At 43.1% G+C, this 23,713-nt stretch overlaps 1 long non-coding RNA gene across 1 annotated transcript; it reads left to right on the forward strand.

The window, feature by feature from the left end:
• The first annotated feature begins 313 nt into the window (after nt 1-313).
• LOC124711902 lies at nt 314-22,695 on the forward strand. Its single transcript, XR_007005540.1, has 3 exons — nt 314-447; nt 16,193-16,443; nt 22,201-22,695. It is a non-coding gene; the product is annotated as an uncharacterized LOC124711902 (long non-coding RNA).
• The last annotated feature ends 1,018 nt before the right edge of the window (nt 22,696-23,713 follow it).

Raw genomic sequence — 23,713 nt, forward strand, 5'->3', positions numbered from 1 at the left:
TCTTTGGTGCATGTGGGCAGGGTGCAATACTTTTCTCCAAGACATGCCATACATGATGGATGCTATTTCACTCTGGGGAACAGGCAGGTCAGTCCATTCGCCGGACATCCTCTCATTTCAAGATAACCTCCACCTGCGTAGTTCGATGCGGCCACTTACTGGCATCGGCAGACTATTTTTCCTTCTTTTTTAGATGTGGACCACAAGAGATTTCTCGTGATAGATGATGTAACGCTACAAAAGAAACGTAGGAAGCCACAGTTTCCTGTAAGCCACAGTTTCCTTGGCGCTCTCGGCTTACATGGGCGTTGCCGTCGCAGTTTGATGCTGTGTTCCTTCGCACAGTGAAACGCCTTGAGCCATGAAGACAGAGTGTACCGTTGCAATACTGTTGGTGTGTGCGTTGGCGATGGCCCAGACCTTTCAGGATGGTGCCAGGCTGCGCAGGTTAGTCAGTCACCTCGAAGCTTCTTACGCAGCTTCTACACACACACACACACACACACACACACACACACACACACACACACACACCCAGGCGCGCGCGCGCGCACACACACACGTGCTTACGAGGGAACCTCCCCATCGCACCCCCTCAGATTTAGTTATGAGTTGGCACAGTGGATAGGCTTTGAAAAACTGAACACAGATCAATCGAGAAAACAGGAAGAAGTTGTGTGGAACTATGAAAAAAATAAGCAAAATATACAATCTGAGTAGCCCATGGGAAAGATAGGCAACATCAATGAGAGTGTGAGCTCAGGAGCGCCGTGGTCACGTGGTTAGCGTGAGCATCTGCGGAACGAGAGGTTTTTGGTTCGAGTCTCCCCCCGAGTGAAATGTTTAATTTTTTATTTTCAGACAATTATCAAAGTTCAGGCACTCACACATAATCAACTTCGCTCTCCAAAATTCCAGGACATGTTCAGACTTGCTTGGACATATGCAGGATTTGACGGTCTACACACGGAAAAATTTGAAAACGTTAAAAACATATGTTTTGACAGAGCGACTGTGAAACTGTAGCATTCATTTGTTGCAGTTTATGTGACAAACTCTTGTTTTCATCACTTTTTTGGGAGTGATTATCACATCCACAAGAAAACTTAAATCGGGCAAGGTAGGAGAATCTTTTTACCCATTCGCCAAGTGTACAAGTTAGGTGGGTCGACAACATATTCCTGTCATGTGACGCACGTGCCGTCACCAGTGTCGTATAGAATATATCAGATGTGTTTTCCTGTGCAGGACTCTGTTGACCTGTGACCTTTCGATCAAATGTTTTCGGTTCCCATTGGAGAGGCACGTCCTTTCGTCTACTAATCGCACGGTTTTGTGGTGCGGTCGCAAAACACAGACACTAAACTTATTACAGTGAACAGGGACGTCAATGAACTAACGGACAGATCATAACTTTGCGAAAATAAAGAAAGTAAACTTTTCACTCGAGGGAAGACTTGAACCAAGGACTTCTCGTTGCACAGCTGCTCACGCTAACCACGGGACCACGGCGCTCCTGAGCTCAACCTAACCTTGATGTTGCTTATCTTTCGCATGGACTACTCAGTTTGTATATTTTGCTTATTTTTTTCATAGTTCCACACAACTTCTTCCTGTTTTCTCGATTGATCTGTGTTCAGTTTTTCAAGGACTATCCACTGAGCCAACTTATAACTAAATCTGAGGGGGGTGCGATGGGGAGGTTCCCTTGTTAGGCATTTGACAACACCATACACGTACACATACATGGGTATACGACCGATGCAGGCAACAAGCGCTTGTATCTTAGGAGGATATCAACCAACATGTCTTAGAGCAGTGGTCGTCAAACTGCGGCCCTCGGGCCGCATGCGGCCCGAATCAAGTATTATGGCCCACGATTCTCAGCCGTATTTTATAACAACATGCATCTGACAACTAACAGGCGAATCCAAAACGTCAACTAACTTTAATAGCTGTACTTTTCCTGCTTAATAACAGAAAAATACAAATTGGTTCAAATGGTTCTGAGCACTATGGGATTTAACTTCTGAGGTCATCAGTCTCTAGAACTTAGAACTACTTAAACCTAACTAACTTAAGGACATCACACACATCCATGCCCGAGGCAGGATTCGAACCTGCGACCGTAGCGGTCGCGCGGTTCCAGACTGTAGCGCCTAAAACCGCTCGGCCACCCCGGTCGGCCAAATACTTACACAGCCAGTACGATTTTAAGATGTGCTTGATTTTAATCGATGTTGATGAATTCATCCATGAGCTAAGTAAAGTTGGTCGCTTACCTCAGGGGTATAGCGGTCAAGTAGCGCGGCCACTACTGTGTTACAGCGGGAAACTTATTGTTTTGTCTTCCAGTACCGACAACTCACGTGTGCGAGCGCCTCGTAGCGGGTGTACGGTATGAATTTTGAGACGAAAGTAACATGGATTTGTGAATGCACGTTACAGAGACAGTCATCTTCAAATGTGATACTTGCTTGCAGCAAGGAACATTACATTAAAGATCTTATCATACAGTGCAATGAGTAGAAGTTCAAAATGTTCAAATGCATGTGAAATCTTATGGGACTTAACTGCTAAGGTCATCAGTCCCTAAGCTTACACATTAATTAACCTAAATTATCCTAAGGACAAACACAAACACCCATTCCCGAGGGAGGACTCGAACCTCCGCCGGGACCAGCCGCACAGCCCATGACTGCAGCGCCTAAGACCGCTCGGCTAATGAGTAGAAGAAAACTGACATTCAAATCATATGTCACAGCGTCTCGTATTGAATAATGCTTTAAAACATAAGTACAGTTACTTTTACACTCCTGGAAATGGAAAAAAGAACACATTGACACCGGTGTGCCAGACCCACCATACTTGCTCCGGACACTGCGAGGGGGCTGTACAAGCAATGATCACACGCACGGCACAGCGGACACACCAGGAACCGCGGTGTTGGCCGTCGAATGGCGCTAGCTGCGCAGCATTTGTGCACCGCCGCCGTCAGTATCAGCCAGTTTGCCGTGGCATACGGAGCTCCATCGCAGTCTTTAACACTGGTAGCATGCCGCGACAGCGTGGACGTGAACCGTATGTGCAGTTGACGGACTTTGAGCGAGGGCGTAAAGTGGGCATGCGGGAGGCCGGGTGGACGTACCGCCGAATTGCTCAACACGTGGGGCGTGAGGTCTCCACAGTACATCGATGTTGTCGCCAGTGGTCGGCGGAAGGTGCACGTGCCCGTCGACCTGGGACCGGACCGCAGCGACGCACGGATGCACGCCAAGACCGTAGGATCCTACGCAGTGCCGTAGGGGACCGCACCGCCACTTCCCAGCAAATTAGGGACACTGTTGCTCCTGGGGTATCGGCGAGGACCATTCGCAACCGTCTCCATGAGGCTGGGCTACGGTCCCGCACACCGTTAGGCCGTCTTCCGCTCACGCCCCAACATCGTGCAGCCCGCCTCCAGTGGTGTCGCGACAGGCGTGAATGGAGGGACGAATGGAGACGTGTCGTCTTCAGCGATGAGAGTCGCTTCTGCCTTGGTGCCAATGATGGTCGTATGCGTGTTTGGCGCCGTGCAGGTGAGCGCCACAATCAGGACTGCATACGACCGAGGCACACAGGGCCAACACCCGGCATCATGGTGTGGGGAGCGATCTCCTACACTGGCCGTACACCACTGGTGATCGTCGAGGGGACACTGAATAGTGCACGGTACATCCAAACCGTCATCGAACCCATCGTTCTACCATTCCTAGACCGGCAAGGGAACTTGCTGTTCCAACAGGACAATGCACGTCCGCATGTATCCCGTGCCACCCAACGTGCTATAGAAGGTGTAAGTCAACTACCCTGGCCAGCAAGATCTCCGGATCTGTCCCCCACTGAGCATGTTTGGGACTGGATGAAGCGTCATCTCACGCGGTCTGCACGTCCAGCACGAACGCTGGTCCAACTGAGGCGCCAGGTGGAAATGGCATGGCAAGCCGTTCCACAGGACTACATCCAGCATCTCTACGATCGTCTCCATGGGAGAATAGCAGCCTGCATTGCTGCGAAAGGTGGATATACACTGTACTAGTGCCGACATTGTGCATGCTCTGTTGCCTGTGTCTATGTGCCTGTGGTTCTGTCAGTGTGATCATGTGATGTATCTGACCCCAGGAATGTGTCAATAAAGTTTCCCCTTCCTGGGACAATGAATTCACGGTGTTCTTATTTCAATTTCCAGGAGTGTATTAACCAATTAACCATCCGTTCACACAGATAACACAAAACTTAGTTACGCAAAGCTGTGCTACGACTTTAGGGTTGCTGAGGGTGCAACAGTCTGAAATTGAGAACAGCTGACACGAAGTGGTTTGAATGGTGCCGATTTTTTAACGATGACTACATGGGGAACGGCTGCCAACTTATCGCGCCCTTACCACAACTAGTCTACCGGACACTTGCAACTTACCAATTTGTATATCTTAGCAATTAATAATAAGTTTGGTATATATGTGGCCCGAGGTGTCATCCCTACGTTAATACTGGGTCTTGAGCAAAAAGCTTTGACGACCACTGTCTTAGAGGAAGGGCTGGGGAAAACTGCTGAAGAAAACTGCTGAACATTATTTGATGCCAAGTACTCTTTAAGACACTTTATTTACCAATTATAATGCATTTTCCTCAACAGCAACGTTGATACCACGCTCAGCTTACGAAACACATTAAAGATTAAACTTGAGGTTTCACCCTTAAGGAAAGGCATTAAACGTGAAATACAAGGAACGAAACAGTTTAGATTTTCTTTAAATTTTTTAAAAATTAAGCTTCATCAAAACATTAAATATTAATAATTTACAATGAAGGTCATGCCGAGTTACAATATATCCTGGAGTAATACACCGGTCTCACGTGAGGTCAGGACACAGACCTGAAGACGACACAACAGACCCCAGACGTAGACTTCGGGACCCACCCGCCCCCGTGACAACAAACCGAGGGAGTATAGGTACAATGTATAGAACATAGCTCACTTCAGCAGTGAACAGGTTAAGAAAAACCAAAGCCTTTGCCACGACTCTAAAAGAAATCCAGTAATTAATATTAAGATTAAAACACCACTGAATGTTAACTCGCCTCGCGGTGCTAGATGAAGTTAACAGGTTTGAGCGAGGTATACACTTAAAGCCGGAATTTTTACCTATCAAGGATCAAATTTATTATTATGTTAAATGTAGAACAAACATCACGACAATCTTAATAAACACAGAAGTAGCCTTCAAACTAATATCTACAACCGAAGGTATACCAAATGACTTTTATCACCTTAATGATCATTCCAGAGATTCTCAAGAACTTCAGTTGTCCTCAGGGAATTGCTTTTAGAGTTTCACATGTAATTTATCAGAGGCAAGCAACATATAAATTACTCCATTTATTTCTCCTAAAGGTTTTTGTGGTATCTAAGAGGCAAAAACAACTTACTGGCTGCAAGAAACAAGTCACTGCCACAAAAAAACGGTTCTTGTTTCTTAACATCAACATTGTGACAAAAAATGACTTAGAATTGGGCACAGGCTTCTACGCTTTAAAATTAAATCACCAAAACAATAGTCTGCACCTTACTTAAGATGGAGTGCCGAAAAGTTTCTTAAAAACATTTACTCCAGACGTAAGCCAATTAAGCAAATTTTCCAATTTGAGCACGTGCCACAAGCCCTTTCAGAAACAAATTAAATTGAAAATGGGGAAGCGCAGCCCAAAAAGTTTGAAAGTCCAAACGGAAAGCCAGCGCCAAGCTGCTTCAAGCACAAGGAACAGCAGGTAATGGAGACAAGTCTCTGGAAAACATACAAGTGACGCTCATCATAAACATAAGGAAGTGGAAACCCGAAGAAGGGTTTTACTGGGTGTCCACAGAGCGAGATGGCGCGGTGGTCAGCACACTGAACTCGCATTCTGGAGAACGACGGTTCAAACCCGCCTCTAGTCATCCAAATTTAGGTTTTCCGTGATTTCCCTAATTCGCACCATGGAAATGCCGGCGTGGTTCCTTTGAAAGGACACGGGCGATTTCCTTCCCCATCCTTGACGCAATCTGAGCTTGTGCTCCGTCTGTAATGACCTTGATGTCGTCGGGACGTTAAACCCAATTTTCCTTCCTTTCTTGAATCGGTGTCCGGCAAAATCCTGTGGTGAAGGTGTTCCGGTCTCTTAGTGCAGAAGGGGACAAGACCGGTGGCTTTCGCCGATTCGCGCCCTGTTCGGAAAAACGCCGACCGTCAACGCTCACATCAGAACAATGTTGCGCCGGCAATGCTGTCTAATTACTCTCCAGGAAGCTCCTACGTTTCATCGGACACACCATTCACCAAAACTGCAAAGTCCCAACCGCCCCCCTGCCTTTCTGCACAACACACTTCCTCTCTTCAGTAATTGAGGAAACCAAAGACTCCCTAACTGGCAAAGAGCGTACTCAACTCGCTGTGCGCGAGCTATCGAACTTGGAGCACGGCTTAACGACTTTGACACAAACGACGCGAGATTGCTAGCCTTACTGAATCCATTCTGGTCCAGCTCACGGAGGATATCGTGTGATCTCCACGTCTTGCCACTTGCAGTCACGGCTACAGCCTCTCTCACTAAGAGACCCGTCTTCTGCAGAGCCTTTCTTACTCCACCAGTAATCCCTTCCATCAATCGCAATTATTTAAAGAAACACCCATTGTACAAAACAGCTTTAAACGTCTGATTATGATTACTTTGCAAATGAGTTAATTTTTCATTCGTCCCTGTGTTTACGACGTCGTATCTCCCGAACTGTGTGTCGTACAATGACGTAATTTGTCAGGTACAGGCAGTGGTACATACGAGTGTACACACTGTTGGCAATATTTGTTTGCAAATATATTAGCAAAGACGTAATAAATTAGAATGTCGTAGTTGATGCTGGGGCTATACGGAGTGAACAACGAAAATGAAGTAGCGATAAACTTTTTTCCTGCCGTTGTTTCTACATCTACATCTACATTTATACTCCGCAAGCCACCCAGCTGTGTGTGGCGGAGGGCACTTTACGTGCCACTGTCATTACCTCCCTTTCCTGTTCCACTCGCGTATGGTTCGCGAGAAGAACGACTGCCATAAAGCCTTCGTGCGCGCTCGAATCTCTCTAATTTTACATTCGTGATCTCCTCGGGAGGTATAAGTAGGGGGTAGCAATATATTCGATACCTCATCCAAAAACGCAGCATAATCAGCGTGGTTGCCCCAAACAACAGCCAAGGGCAGCCATGTTGAGCCTCCAAACACAGCTTGTACTTCACAAGTGAAGTTCAGACGCAGTCCACGAAACTCATTGGGACCTCCATTTAATTGCTGTTTATTAAACTGCCGAGCCAAGTCAATATCAATTGCTTTTAAGCTCCGATACACAGGTACACTACGCCGCCAGCGACGACGGTAACCTAGACGTCGCAGAGGCATTGCTGAGGCACGTTGACACAAGTTCACCTTCAGGTCTGTGAAGCACATCTCTCTTGATTTAAATAATGAAAACTGCATCAGTTACTTATTTTCCCACGCTTAGCACAACGTGTTTCGAGAATTTATACTCATTTATAACTACATATTTCTAGAATGAAATATTCACTCTGCAGCGGAGTGTGCGCTGATATGAAACTTCCTGGCAGATTAAAACTGTGTGCCGGACCGAGACTCGAACTCGGGATTTGATTTTGGCGATGGTGGTGTGCCTCTTTTGTGTCTTTTTGAGATGGTAAGGTATAGTGCCTACTCTGACATACAGAACATCATGCGCACGCAGATCATTACTTACACTATTTCTTAATATTCAAATGATCACTACACTAAAAGTAAACAACGTATCCAGCAAACGTGTACAGGAAAAAATATCACTTGCTCGAGTACTCTTACGAAAGAAAAAACATGTGTGTGAATTCCTAACGGACCAAAATGCTGTCATCGGCCCCTAGACTTACACACTACTTAAACAAACTTAAACTAACTTACACTAAGAACAACATACACACCCATGCCTGAGGAAGGACTCGAACCCCCGGCGCGAAGGGCCGCGCAATTTGTAAAATGGCGCCCTAGACCGCGCGGGCCCTCCGCGCGTCTACAAATGAAAGGTGATGCTTAGAATATTACTGGACAGTTTAGTAAATTTTTGATCAAAACACTTGCACCACAAGCTAATGCTTGGGCAACGAACATGGCAGGTGCCGGCTTCACGTTTGTGACGTCATAATATCTCTGCTTATTGTACTTCCATTGCTGGGATATAAGCTGCTAAGGATTTCTTAACCGGTTGTCATATTTCATCTCAGCGTGGAGCTCAACCGTGTGCGAACGAAGTAAAGACATTGGTCAGCTGGTACAACGCAGTCCTTCAGATAGAACAGAATATTTCAACGTATCAATGTTCAACTTAAAGGGTCCTTTAAAAAGTGTGCAGTTTTGATATATCAAATTATGAACTTTGTTTAATCAAATCTCATTAACAAAATGCATACGTAAACAAGACCATCGTAGGTTCTACCTTGAACTGACACTGCAAGAACTCTTAGAATGTTTTGTATAACAAGGCCGTCGTGAAAGACTTCGTTCTCATGTTCATCGCACCTTCCCATTTCAAGTATGGAAAATGAGATCTGGCACATGGTCTCCTCTACTGCACTGCAATGCCAGAAATTTGTTTGTGAAATTCGCAATAGCTGTATGACAAGGCTCCTCTTGCATTACGCCCCACAACTCGTCGAGTTTCCTCATTTCACTCGCTGATGTTTCGGTGTTTATTGACACGCGCCAATGATTTAAGAGAACACGAAAGAAAAAAAATCTCAAGAGGTAAAGTCACATGATCTTGGTGCCCATTGTTGGCCGCCATTACGCGAAGTGAGGCGATCTGGAATCCGCTCGTGGAGCAACTCAATTGTTTCGGGTGAAGTGTAATAAGTGGCACAATCTTGGTGAAACCACAACTCTTGAACGTCCCTCCCACTGAAACGAGGCCACGAAAACTCTCTTATTATCGCCTGGTGTGAGTCTCTGTTAACTGTCATAGCTTTTCCTGTTTCATCTTCAAAAAATAAGGGTCAGTGATACAACTCATCCAAAAGCCACACCAAACCGTCAGTCGCTGTGGATGCATTTCCTTCGCTTGAATCAGTTCTGTTTATTAAAAAATCCCCTTTAGTGGATGTGCACCTTGTCACATAAGATGATATTCCTCACAAAACCTGTCCGCAGCTCGTGGCCTAGTGGCTAGAGTAGCTGTCTTTGGATCACGGGGTCCCGGGTTCGATTCCCGGCCGGGTTGGGAATTTTATCTACCCGAGGGTTGTGTTGTCGTAATCATTTCATCATCATTCGTGGAAGTGACTAGATTGGACTGTGTGAAGATTGGGACTTTGCATGGGCGCTGATGACCGCGCAGTTGAGCGCCCCATAAACCAAACGTCATCATCCTCGCAAAACCGTCGTCTTCGTGTCGTCGTCTCTGAAACCAGTCAACAAAACGTCATCTTTTCTCAAGTTCGGATTGTTTCAGCTACTATGTTAATAAATCTTTGTAAGGGTGGCATTGGAGATCATACTAGAGAATTCGCCGTACTGAAGAATATTCTATGGACAATTCCTGGAAACAGCAAAGTAGTGGGAAAAAAGGATGTGGCGCCGCTCCTGTGTTCAGTCTTGTTGTCGAGTGTACCTCGGTCTGCGAGTCTGTCTCTGTAAGGGAAAGAACAACAATGTTCGCAGTGCTAACAATCCATGATGCTACGGCCGTCGTCGGCCTGTCCTTGCTGACACGCGTGTAACTGCAAACAAGCCCATTTCCTACTAAGGGTACGTGCAGTGACTGTTCGATTCTGAATGACCTAACGATTAATACATGCTCTGATCAGAAGTATCCGGACACCCCTGTGTATTGCGCATTTAACCACTAGATGTCATGTGAGGCAGATCATTCAGTACAACAGTATTGGGAGAATATCGTGCTCTCTGTAGAAGAAGATTAACTATAGAATGAGTTGTTCAGGAGAGGTCGGTGGGTTCGAGCGTGGACTAACCATTGGATGTCGTCTGAATAACAATTCCATTAGGGACATTTGAACCCATCTGTAGCCGCTGTTGCTGATATGATTGTGAAGTGGAAAGGTGAAGGAACAACCACTGGCAAACCAAGGCCAGACAGACCTCATGTACTGACGAAAAGGGACCGTCGAGCATCACAGAATGCGATTAAAAAAAAAATCGAATGAAATTAGTTGAAGGAATCTCTCGTGAATTCCAAATTGCTACCAGCAGTTCAGCTAGCTCAGTGACCGTGTGTAGGGAGTTAAAAAAAGGGAGTACAATGTCTAGTAGCTCTTCGTGAGTCACACAGTTTTGTGACCAACACTAAGCGAGGGTTGAGGTGGCCAGAGGATGACTGGACACGTGTGATTTAGAGAGTGATGAATCATGCGGGACCTTATGTTAATCCGATGGAAGGGTTAGGGTTTGGAGAATGCCTGGAGAACGTTACCTGCCAACAGTGAAGAAAAGATGAGTTGGTATGGTGGTGTTTCTTGTGGTTAGGGCGTGGTCCCCCTACTGCGCTTAAGTAATGATATTAGAAGAGAGACAGGAAAAGTGGCCACTGAGGTTGGTAGTATTTCTATTAAAGGAATGAGACCATCTTAACCAACAGTGCACAAGTAGCTAATGTATTTAACAACCATTTCTTAAGTTTAGGTGAAAAAATTGATGAGAAGAGTTCAAAAGAAAAAGCCAAGCAGTACATGGAAGGGTCAGTTTTGAGAAATCCTAGTCAGACTAATGTTCAGCTAACAACCTCTTGTGAATTAAGGAAAATCTTTAAATCTTTGAAAAGTAAGTATTCTGTTGGAGTACATGACATCTCTAACAAGATATTAGGACAATGTGGAGCAGTTACAGTTGGTGTTCTGAGTCAGATCTGTAATGCATCACAAACTGAAGGTATTTTCCCAGACAGGTTAAAATATGCCATTGTCAAGTCTCTCTGCAAAAAAGGGGACACCACAGATCTCAATAATTACCGGCCAGCATCCTTGCTCACAGCGTTTTCAAAAATTGTCGAGAAAGTAATGTACTCAAGTGTGGTTGCCACCTTAGCAGTAATGGGTTACTTTGTAAATTACAGTTTGGATTTTAAAAATGCTGTTCCACTGAGACAGCAATATACAGTTTCACTGCCCACGTAATAAAGCCTTTAAATAGTAAAATGTCACCAATAGGAACTTTCTGTGGCTTATCCAATTGTGTGAAAGTTATTATGTTACAGAAATTACAATTCTAACGGGTGAAACAATATTGAGTATTCCACAGGGTTCGATCATGGGTCCTCTTCTGTTCTTGATATATGTGAATGACCTCCCTTCTTATCTAGAACAAGAAGCTAAACTGACACTGTTTGTTGATGATACAAGCATCATTATTAATCCTGTTAAAGAAAATCCAATAGAAAATGACACAAATAATGTGTTTGCAAAAGTTATTGACTGGTTTTCTGCGAAAGGGCTTGCTCTCAACTTTGAAAAAACACAGTACATTCAATTTGCTACTGCAAGGAGTACAGTTCCTTCAATGAATATAACACATTAACAGAAATCAGTAGCCAGGGTAGAGCATACTAAGTTTTTGGGTGTACATTTAGATCAGAATCTTAATTGGAAAGTTCATATTTTGGATCTCCTAAAGCGACTAGATTCAGCAAATTTTGCAATCAGAATAACTGCTAATTTTGAGGATATAAAAATCAGAAAGCTACATATTTTGCATACTTTCATTCTCTGATGTCATACGGAATAATATTTTGGGGTAACTCAACACTTAGGCAAAAGTATTCACTGCTCAAAAGAAAATGGTTAGAATAATGTGTGGGGCTCACATTGGCACATCTTGTAGGCATCTCTTCAAAACGTTAGGAATTCTTACAACAGCCTCACAGTACATTCACTCAATAATGAAATTTGTTCTCAACAACATGGGCCAGTTTAAAAAGAACAGTGACATTTATGTTTATAGTACCAGAAGAAAAAAAAGACTTACACTATCTTCTACTTAACCTATCTTTGGCACAGAAAGGGGTTAAATATACTGCTGTAAAACTTTCCGATAAACCAGATAAAATAAAACACACAGCAGTAACAATTTTAAAACCAAACTGAAATCATATCTCCTTGACAACTCCTTCTATACCACAAATGAATCCTTGAACAGGAATAAATAAATCTGTAATTATAATACACGCATTTTGTGCAATTTAAGAGAATAGGGTAGGTAATAAAAATTAAAAAAACCTTCATTCATGTGTCCATTTCTTATGCACTTGACACGTTACACATCATAACGGTTACCATGAGATTGATCAATGGAACACTTAACCAACTAACTAAGCGCTAATTGCGTAAGAATATGAACAAATTTCACCGCACTGTGTTCTTCGTACAGTAGAGCAACATTTCGGAGACGGTAAGTGTTTGCATCAGTGTGGCAATGGACCATGTCGTAGTGCAGCATCGGTACGGCAGTGGTTTTTGGGCAATAACGTTTCTGAAATGAAGTGCCCTACTCGGTGTCCCGACCTGAGCCCAATGGCAGACAGATAAGAGTCGTCTTCGCTCCAGGCACAGCGTCCAACATCCTCTGGTTTCGGTACTTGAGAAAGAATGGTCTACCTTTCCTCCACAGACGTCCAGACACCTCGTTGGAGGTCTCACCAACAGACTGAATCGCCATAAAGGGTCAACACCCTTCATATAAATGTCCGTGAACAGATGTATGGATACTTTTGATTGGATCAGTGTATATTCGCCCTTTAGGGCATTTTTCGAGTGGAGCCGCTGAGATGCTGTATGGACCTGCTGAACGATCGACTCCACATTCACTTGGTCGTCATGGAGTCCCGACCATAGCGAGCAGCTATGTCGCAGAATGATAAACCGGAGTCTCCATAGGTCACGATCCTGCCCTCTCGATTTTCGGCACACTGTGGTAACACGTTTCTCCTTCCTATACCAGGCATAACGCGATTTTCTTACAAGAGACCAATATTCAAATACGATTTCTGAGTGAAAGGTTCACCACGTAATCATTTCTTATACAAGCAATGTAGATGGCATTACTCATTCGTATGGCATGCGTTTGCCCTGAAGTGCTAATCTTGACGTTCATTGAAAGTCTTCTTCGCGATTTTGCAATTTTAGCGGCCATTGTTATACAGATATGTACAACGTATAACAATTTGATATATGACATCTGTGATCTATCGAGTGGGGAAACCAACACAAATTGATCTATAAAAAACACCTGAGTTACAGCGCATGCACGGTGCGCAAGGTTTTCAGTATTATCTCGTTCTCAGCGCCCAAGCTATTGGTCGCAGAGGGGGAAAAAATAGCACCTCTTTTGTAGGAAATGCTGGGATAAATTTGCGTTAGAAATCGCGGTTTTTGAGTTATTCAAGAAACACGTGCCAAAGTGGCTTTCAATCGCACCGCCAGATTCACACTCACCCCCACCTGTCAGGATTTTTAGTAAGTTGTTGGCTCTGAGCACTATGGGACTTAACGGCTGTGGTCATCTGTCCCCTAGAACTTAGAACTACTTAAACCTAACTAACCTAAGGACATCACACAACACCCAGTCATCACGAGGCAGAGAAAATCCCTGACCCCGCCGGGAATCGAACCCGGGAACCCGGGCGTGGGAAGCGAGAACGCTACCGCACGACCACGAGCTGCGGACTAGTATGTTGTTCATGACGCTCACTCCTACTATTGTATAAACATTTGCGTCCACACGAACTATTTCTCATATTCGACCTTTCTTGCCGTATATTTTCTGTATATTGTCTGTTCGTCCACTTATAAACTGTAAAACTGACGTATGTGTAAATTTTACTTCACGAAATAGCCGGTGGCCTGATAGCCCAGTCAGTGAAGACCAACACTTTGAATACGGAAAACAATTTGTGTAGTAGCATGTTTTAGTTCAGTGGTAGAATGGAGTACCACGAACAACATACTAGGAATCCTGCTCGGGTGAGGTGGTGCTGTGGGAGGGGGGGAGGGGGGGGGGGGTTCGGTGGAAGCGGGGGAGACGCGAAAAGGGTGTGTGAGGACATGGGTGCTTTGAAGGTCACGTTATCACGTTTTTCTTGAGTAGATCGAAAACCGCGGCATCTAGAAAACGTGTCCCAGTACGAAATTAAATTGCATTAAATTTCCTACAAAAAAATCCATTTCGTTTTTTTCTCTAGGGCCAATGGTTTCCGCGCAGACAGCGAAAGAATACTGAAAATCACGTATGCCGCTTATGCACCGTTCCTTAGGTCGTCTTTGTTAGCCCTTTTGTGGTAGTTCCCCGAATTAATGGAACACAAGTGTCCTTTATTAACTGGTTCGTTTCCACTTCCTCTATACCACTGTAGCCGGCCACTGTGGCCGAGCGGTTCTAGGCGTTTTAGTCTGGAACCGTGCGACCGCTACGGTCGCTGGTTCGAATCCTGCCTCTGCCATAGTGTCCTTAGGTTAGTTAGGTTTAAGTTCTAGGGGACTGATGAGCTCAGCTGTGAAGTCCCATAGTGCTCAGAGCCATTTGAACCATATACCACTGTAGTACATTGCAGACAATTATTGCTTACGCTTTGAATAAAGATGGAAGCGGCTACTGTTATATAAACGTGTAAGCCGCTGCCACAGTGTCTGTCGACGTATAAATGGACATTTTTGGCTACTATTTTCGAACATTAATACTAACCAGTATAACATCACGTACACCGCATTTTGCGAAGTGAAAAGGCGTTTTCAAAACCGAAAGTACACGAAGTACATTTAATACGTGTGTATAGTGCCCTCAGTATGCGAAAAAAGAAGGATCAGTCACAACAAAACACGACACGCTATCAGCGCAGGACACCATACAGATGCTCCTGCAAAACCGCATAATGTAAAATCAAGTTCTTCAATAAACAAAATCCACAGATGATGGCACAGGGGTGCCTAAACATGTTTGAGTAACAAGAAAAAACAGTGCTCTGCATAAAAGTCGGAACCTATATTCAGTAACAGATCTACGTTAACTGAAAGTTGCACTAGAGGAGTATTGCGAAACATCCATTCATGTTTACAGTTTTGGAAGACGGTATCAGAAACGAATTTGTTCTTAGTTATTGGTACACACTATACACTGTGTTTTTTAAATGAATATCAGGGTTTTAACGCTTTATAATATTTATTATATTAAACTTACAGTTATAAATGATATGTCAAACGAAAGAGCAACTCAAACAGTTTTACCAAGAACCTTAGAAATGTTCTGTGTAAGCACCATTTGTCACACGGCACACATCAAGTCTATTGCCGAGTTCTTCCCAAACGTTGATAAGTGTGTCTTCAGTTATTGTAGCAACAGCTGCTTCAATCCGGTTCCTTAATTCAGGGAGGTCTGCTGGTAGCGGAGGCACGTACACACGATCCTTGATGAAACCTCAAAGGAAAATACCGCATAGCGTTAGGTCGGGTGAACGTAGAGCTCATGCAAAGCAAGCCCTGTCATTAGGCCCCTCGCGGCCTATCCAGTGCTTGGATACAGTGAAGTAACTGAAGTAAGCGCGGAAACACTGCGCGCTCCACATGCGCACTGGTGCCAAACACAACTGTTTGATTAACTTCTCATGGTTGGGATTCACAGACATATAATATTTCTTAAAAGACATCATAGTCACCGTTGACTGTATAAAATATTTATTATTACTATTGCAATTTCAGCCTTATGGCCATTTTCAAGTAACACTGCAAAAGTTACGTTCTGTCAGAATATAAAACGATCTGACATGAGTACATGTCATCGTCAAAAGGCTGCATTTTGATGACGACATGTACTCATGTCAGATAGTTTTATATTCTGACAGAATGTAACTTTTGCATAAGGCCGAAATTGCAATAGTAACAATGAGTATTTTATACATTCAATGGCGACTATGATGTCTTTTAAGAAACAACTTTTTGAGTTGCTCTTTCATTTGACATATCATTTATGACTGTAAGTTTAATGTAATAAATATTATAAAGCGTTAAAACCCCGATATTCATTTATGAACACCCTGTGCGGTATTGCTATTAATATCTTTTTTTCTGTTCTGCTTGTCTGTTAGAGAACAGGTTGCTGCAGAAGTCCCAGCTGAGGAAGTGATCCTCGTGGATGATACAGATCCAGTGCTGAACGCGCCCATAGTGGTGCAGGACGTGGCTGCCAGCGAAGTCTCCCTCAGTGAGACAGCCGACCAGATCAAGGGACGTAGACAGCGTGCCGCCCGGCCCTTCAACAGGCCGTGCAGGGCCGGCTACAAGAGGTCACGCCGCGGTTGTGTACTTTCCCACTAAAACATTCGGTGCTGTTCCTCAGGTCTGTATCCTTAGTGTATTGTATTTACTACTTATTTCTAGAAGTAAGAAAGAACTGCTATGTAGTACGGTAGAGCTGCTTTCAACAAAAGGTTGTTTGCAATACACTGCAGTGCTGTACTAGGCTTGTTGTTGTTGGAGATGGTGTGGTGTGCGTACTGTAAGACCTTCGGTACACACACCATCAGATTATTTGACTTGTCGCTCTAACGAAATAGGCGAGTGTCAGCAATATGTCCCGTGGTCTTATCGTAGCGTGTTTATCTTCTGACGTTAGGTCAGACGATAGAAATGCCACTAGCACGCTTAGAGTAGCAGATTGACGGTGACCAACTTTAAAAAGAACTTGATTAATTTTCACACACATTTATTAAAATAATATCAACATAAAATTACTTAACTTGGCTCTGGATGCTATTTACAATGGACAATCTGAAGTTCCTTTGGTCTTGGTACATTAATCTTATTCTCACATATCTCTGATATTTGACAAAGTGTCCATACATTTCTCTTCATGGCTATGTACAGGAATATGATAATCTTATTAGGCACAGACTGAAACTTGACTATAGACTGGTACAGACAAATGCAGACTAATGCGGACTGATGCAGACTAACTAATCGGAGGTCTGTACACTCGTTATAATACCTCGCGCGTTCAGGTATCACTGCGCGAGTGTTATTCGCGAGGAGAAAAGGTTCTACGTTAGCAGCAATCTCATTGGCTGCGTTACATATTAATACGCGGATCGGCGGAAGCAGAATTTGGTCCGTCTCTAAGACAGCGCCATCTCGTAGTGCGGAGATGGACGAGCGCTGCGTCTGCGCTGTTGTGCTTAGCGGGGCGCGCTCTAGTGGGAAAGTTGTGTACGCGCTGACTACGCGGAACTATGTACACAACAGATGGTTTGTCCTTGCTTTCATCCGACCTCTGAACTCAGTTTTCCAGATGGTAAAAAGGTGGACCTGTAGTTCAGCTTGGACTCTGAACAAATTTTCCTAAATAGTAAAGAAATTGTATCTAAAGAGCAACTTGCGTCTTTATCGTAGCGCTACAGCGCTATGAAAGCTGTCCAGCTAGATGTAGCAAATATCCGTCCCTGGAAAACGACAGTGACAGGGCGGAACACTTGCACGTGATTGAGTGTGAACTGAGTTATAGTAGAAAAAAATTTTGTCGCTATCAGACGCACTTGACAACCAGATATGAAATTCTGATCCTTATGTTTCTGTGGAATTTTTTTTAGCGGATGCAGGATCACTATGGCAAGCCTTGAGTTTTTAATGGCATTCTCCAATGGCTACAAAATGCGCAACTGACGAATCAATGAGAATATGCTATGGGGAAAGAAGAAAATGGATGGAGAAAATGAACACAGATCTCAGTCCAGATAGAGCAGGGGTATTCGTCCTTTTAGCTTACCTGGGACACACTGGGAGAAGACGAATATTTTTGGTCAGTACATAATATACCGGGTGATCAGAAAGTTAGTATAAATTTGAAAACTGAATAAATCACGGAATAATGTAGATAGAGAGGTACAAATTAACACACATGCTTGGAATGACATGGGGGTTTATTAGAACCAAAAAAATACAAAAGTTCAAAAAATGTCCGACACATGGCGCTTCATCTGATCAGAATAGCAATAATTAGGTTAACAAAGTAAGACAAAGCAAAGATGATGTTGTAACTCTTCAGGCTTTCCCGGCGAGATCTTGACATGTGGACTAATCGGGTCTGCTGCCGGATGTTTGTGTCGCTCTGGCACAATATTTCGGCCACGTAACTCGTTGCCTTCTTCAGGTGCTACCTGAGACTGCCGTATTGATCTTGTCCAGTATTTATGCCCAGAGGGCGCTGGGTGCTCTCTCTGCCGTCCGCGCCCGCCTGGCGCTGCCTGTAATGTGTTGTCTCTCCCCCGGTGCTCCCTCTGGACAAAATCCTCCAATACTGCAGTCTCAGGTAGCATCTGAAGAAGGCAACGAGTTACGTGGCCGAAATATTGTGCCAGAGCGACACAAACATCCGGCAGCAGACCCGATTATTCCACATGTAAAGATGATGTTCTTTACAGGAAATGCTCAATATGTCCACCATCATTCAGTCGAGGAATAATGTTGTGAACAGCACTGTAAAGCATGTCCGGAGTTATGGTGAGGCATTGGCGTCGGATGTTGTCTTTCAGCATCCCTAGAGATGTCGGTCGATCACGACACACTTGCGACTTCAGCTAACCCTAAAGCCAATAATCGCACGGACTGAGGTCTGGGGACCTGGGAGGCCAAGCATGACGAAAGTGGCGGCTGAGCACACGATCATCATCAAACGACGCGCGCAAGAGAACTTTCACGCGTCTAGCAATATGGGGTGGAGCACCATCCTGCATTTTGGTTCTAATAAAACCCCACGTCATTCCAAGCATGTGTGTCAATTTTTACCTCTCTATCTACATTATTCCGTGGTTTATTAAGTTTTCAAATTTATACTGACTTTTTGATCACCCGGTACTTACGGCAACAGTAACCGCTGGGGGAAAAAGGAGAGGGAGGAGGGCAATGGACGACGGTCGGAAGTATAGAGTTAACCCATTGAAGTAATTTGAAATTCATTAACTTATAATTCTTTATTCTAAAAAAGATAAGATTGAATTAATTTGACATTTTATACATGGTATTTCATTAATAATTCTATATAAAACTATTTACAAATCACAAAATTAATTTGACATTAGACTTCGAATTTAGAAAACTAATGTTTCAATATCATGTTTGATGGAAGTGGTTGCAAATTCTCAGGGTGTTTTCAAGGTGTACTTCTAAGATTTTGGCTCCATTTTTACTCTTTGTGTGGTTTACTCTTGAAAATAATTGTTCATAAACATACGTGTTCCGAACAAATAAGATACATATAAGAAATATTTGTCTCTGGGTAGGTATTAATTTGTAAAAAGTGGTTCAAATGGCTCTGAGCACTATGGGACTTAACATCTATGGTCATCAGTCCCCCAGAACTTAGAACTACTTAAACCTAACTAACCTAAGGACATACACAACACCCAGTCGTCACGGGGCAGAGAAAATCCCTGACCCCGCCGAGAATCGAACTCAGGAGCTCGGGCGTGGGAATTTGTAAAAGTCCAACAAAAGTAAAGTATAAGGATGTCACATTGCAACTTTATGCATTCTGTCTGAAAATATTCTGACATATACATATAGTATTTTTTCGAAAATCCGACATCAGTTTTCAAAGTCTTGCATCAAGTCGAAAAGTATGGCTGTATACTTCGTCTTTAGACTTATGTTGCAATTTATTATAACTTTATATAAACGGAATTTTATGAATTTTTTTCTCCTGATCATCTGATGAGTGCTCACTTCTTGGTCCGCACTGGTATTTGCTTTGTGCTCCATATGGCTCAAAGGTTGCAGATTAGAGCATTGGAGGAGCAAGATGTCTCAGTAACTGCTGCTGCTTTGAGATGGTAGCCTCGGTGTATTGTGAATGCTTTGTTGTTTACGACACTGCATGTCTCCATGATGAATGACAATGATTCGCAATTCGCTGCGCCTCGCCGTAGTGCTCGGGACTGTGAGCTGCATAGACCACCACAAGAATTGCTGCTACAGCTTGCACCAAGTAACTTGGCACCAGCACGAAAACACGTTCTCGTCCTGACCGCTGGACTAGTCGATCCAGTTGTTCTGAAGGGACGGCCGCTTCAGTTGACTGTCGCCTGCCGACCTGCACACTTTGAGCGTTCTTATTGCTATCTCTTTAGCAAACAAAGCAGCATCGCACCACAACCTTCACGCACCTTAGGAGCGGGGCCTGCTCTTTATAATAAGGCATGTGTAATCATTTACAGTTCCATTAATTTTTTGTCTGAAGAGGCAAAAGACGAAGCAAAGAATGTCATTAACAGCTGCATTAGAGGAACAGAAACCGCCATCTATTCCAAGTAGCACAATAAAGAGAATAAAAAGGAGACGAAAAACACAGCAACAAGAGAGGAAAAACATAGCTACAAGTACTTTCAATGGCTTCACTATTTCTAATAGGCGTGGAAGCAGAATTTTATTTTTGGATAGCTCTCCTGAACAGGATCTTTGGGGACTGAAACATGATATCCACATGATACATGTTCTTCATTTCACATTGTCAGTATTGTAGTTAGTGAATTTTTCCAGAACAATACATTTTCATCCCGTTTTTGTTTTATCACATTTCCTTCTGTTACACGCAGTGTGATCATACTTGTTTTTCTCATGTTGATTTCTTTTTCGGTATCCTAGAGAGAAATTACTGACTTTGTATGTCTATATTTGTCGAATTACTGATTATACTGACAAAGCTCGTTAGTCCAATAATTTCCATACTTGCTAGTCGTAGCTTACAAGCTATGTGGGATCTGTACGAGGACTGTTATTTATGAAGGTGGGATCTCCGCGAAATTGAAACCACAGTGGAAATAATATTTACTGTATTTGCAACAGTTAGCTACACGTTCCATCTACTTCCCCACATAGCCACTGCTCCGACTAAGACATTTGTCGTAACGCCGTACCAACTTTCCAATACCCTCATCATAGAAGGCTGTGCTTTCCACCAATTCTCTACCCTAGTCTGCATCTCGTTGTCTGTGCCACAATGTTGTCTTCATAGCCAGCGGTTTATGTGAGCAGTGATGAAACTCAGAAGTGGCTAAGTCTGGGCTGAATGGTGGGTGATCAAACACTTTCCTTCAAAAACTTCGTGGGAATGTCTTTATTGCCCTGCAGTGAGCCATCGAGAATTGTCGTAAAGAAGGAAATGCAGTTACGTTATACCGGCTGCATCAAATTAGGCGAATTCTCTCAGAGTGCACTCATACTTGGTAGGATACACTATTTTCAACGCATTTTTAAGTGCTCACTGTAGGCTTAGAACTGAAAAGAATGACTTGACGTGATCAATAGACTTTTTAGATGTTGCTCAACACAGATCTACAAAACGTCACCTGATTTTCACTGTGGTTTCCACTTCGCGACCGATCTGACCTTAATAAACGAAAAGCTCTCCATTTCGTGCATAGGCTTCAGGTGTCGAAGTGCACAATCCCTACCGCATGGTAGTCGTTTCGAAGGGAGCCTTCACCACTACTGTTGCTGCTCCATGAGCAAGTATGGGCACACATTACTTGATTTTGGCAGATAGTATTGTCTGATTTGGTAGATGGTAGTTGTGTGCATTTCTTAAGCCTTCTCATCCTATTGTAGACAAGAATTTGAAATCTCACGTAACACATGTCTCTACTGTAATTTTGGCAAAGCAGCTGAGCAGCCCACTGAATATTTTTGATCTCAGTCAACCACCGGAATGTAAAGATTTTTTTCACATTGCTTGCTCTTATTTGCAATAGATGCGCTTACCAATGTTAACATTTCAATGCGTGATAACCGATATTTCTGTATTACATTATTGTCATCTCTCTTTCAGGACTGTATCCACACTGTAGCATCTTTTAATTAGCATGCAGTAATTAGTCTTGCATCCAGCTCAATTAATTAATTGAACACTTTAGGCATTAACTAATTCCACAAATACTGAACGTCCTTAAATTACAGTGAGAGTGTATATTTTATTAAATCGGATTTAACTTTGAAATCCTAAACATGGGCTGCGACATCACAGTCTGTGCAGAGGGACAGCACTAAAGAACCAAGCTCCTTTCGTCATTCCCTGTCGAATATTAATATTTATTTCTTTTTCTTTCAGGAACTGAACAGAATCTGTGGACAAACTCGGTGAAGAAGTGTAAGAACTGCGATAATATTTTTGCTGCGATAAAACATACTGGCAAGTTGTCGTGCTATTTAAATGGTGTAACGTCCTGGCAAACTAATACTTTGTGTTGTATCAGAACGTGAACCCACACTCTTCCTATTACTGTTAATAGTTGCGTCATCCATGCTCAAAGCTTCTGCTTATGAGTAATCGTATTGAGCATGCAAGCATGTTCGCAAACAAAGGGTATGTTTTGTCGCTGACTAACCTCCATCAGTGTTCTGGTAGCAATAACAAACAAACTCTTTCGCGATTTTCCTTTACTCTTGTAGCTGGATGGATAATTCCAAGTAACTTCCCTCCAGTCTGAGAATGTGGCATTACTTGTTTACATTTTGTTACGACATGTGTTTCCCTTTTAATCTCTCTGGAGCAACTGTTTTTCCAAAACACACATCAAAGTCTGAAATAAAATGTTAGAAATTATTACGCATTAGATCATGTTATTTCATCCCATTCCACCCGTTTACAACAGCAATGAGCAGCAACGGTGCTTAAGTGCTGCATTTTCTTAAGTATTCTTGGCGTCCTTTATACCACAAGCTAATGTTAAGATCTAAAAAGTCAGTGAAATTAATGTTCTCTGCATGCTAGGACCTAAAGCAACGAAACTACACATTTACCAATATGTGACAACATATGAACACAAAGTTTCTGAGGTTCTTGAGAATATATACTACTGTTACTCAACAAAACGATTTATAGTGCTAACCGCATTAGAAATTAACATTATCAAGTGACAAGATATTATCAGTAGGATAGCAGGGTGAGTTCGAACTAAGATAACGACCGTATCTCAGTGTCACTTCCAGTCTCAGGTTACACATTTGGGCGACTTATGTTCATGGTCAACCCCACTAATCTCCTTCCCCTCCTCCAGGGAATCACGGCCCTTCTATGTGCTACACACAAAGTAAATCAGGGGAACCCCCACGCGTATTAATGAGGCAATTGTGTCATATTATATTCATGTAGGTTGAAATGAGGGTCGTAATATTTTCAGTTACATAGTTTCGGCTACTTTTCAAGACAACAACCCCCATCTGAAAGACATACAGGTAGATCATCTTAAATAGGAAAATTCTTAGGAATCCTTGGTAGGATAGCAAATGTGACAAGTGAATATTCTTCCCTGTACAAAATCTTTATTAATTTCTACATACACATTCACATACAGAAAACAACCCTTTCTTAATGTTTATTTGATGTATTTTTAATAACATCCAGCCTAATTTTTAACTTATAATTTAAATCTACATTGAAATCTCCTTTCTCCATAAGTAATCTGAAAGGTACAAAGTATTTCTTGAATTCCAATATGTTTTTAATTTTTTTTCCTGTGTGATATCTCTTTTATGTCCCTAACAATTTGTTTCCTTCCTTTCTGCCAATCTTCTAGCCGAGAGCATTCAAAGAGTTTAATTTTACCTATTATATCCAGCGT

The sequence above is a fragment of the Schistocerca piceifrons genome, chromosome 8 (genome assembly GCF_021461385.2).
Source record: "Schistocerca piceifrons isolate TAMUIC-IGC-003096 chromosome 8, iqSchPice1.1, whole genome shotgun sequence".
Classification (NCBI taxonomy): Eukaryota; Metazoa; Arthropoda; class Insecta; order Orthoptera; family Acrididae; genus Schistocerca; species Schistocerca piceifrons.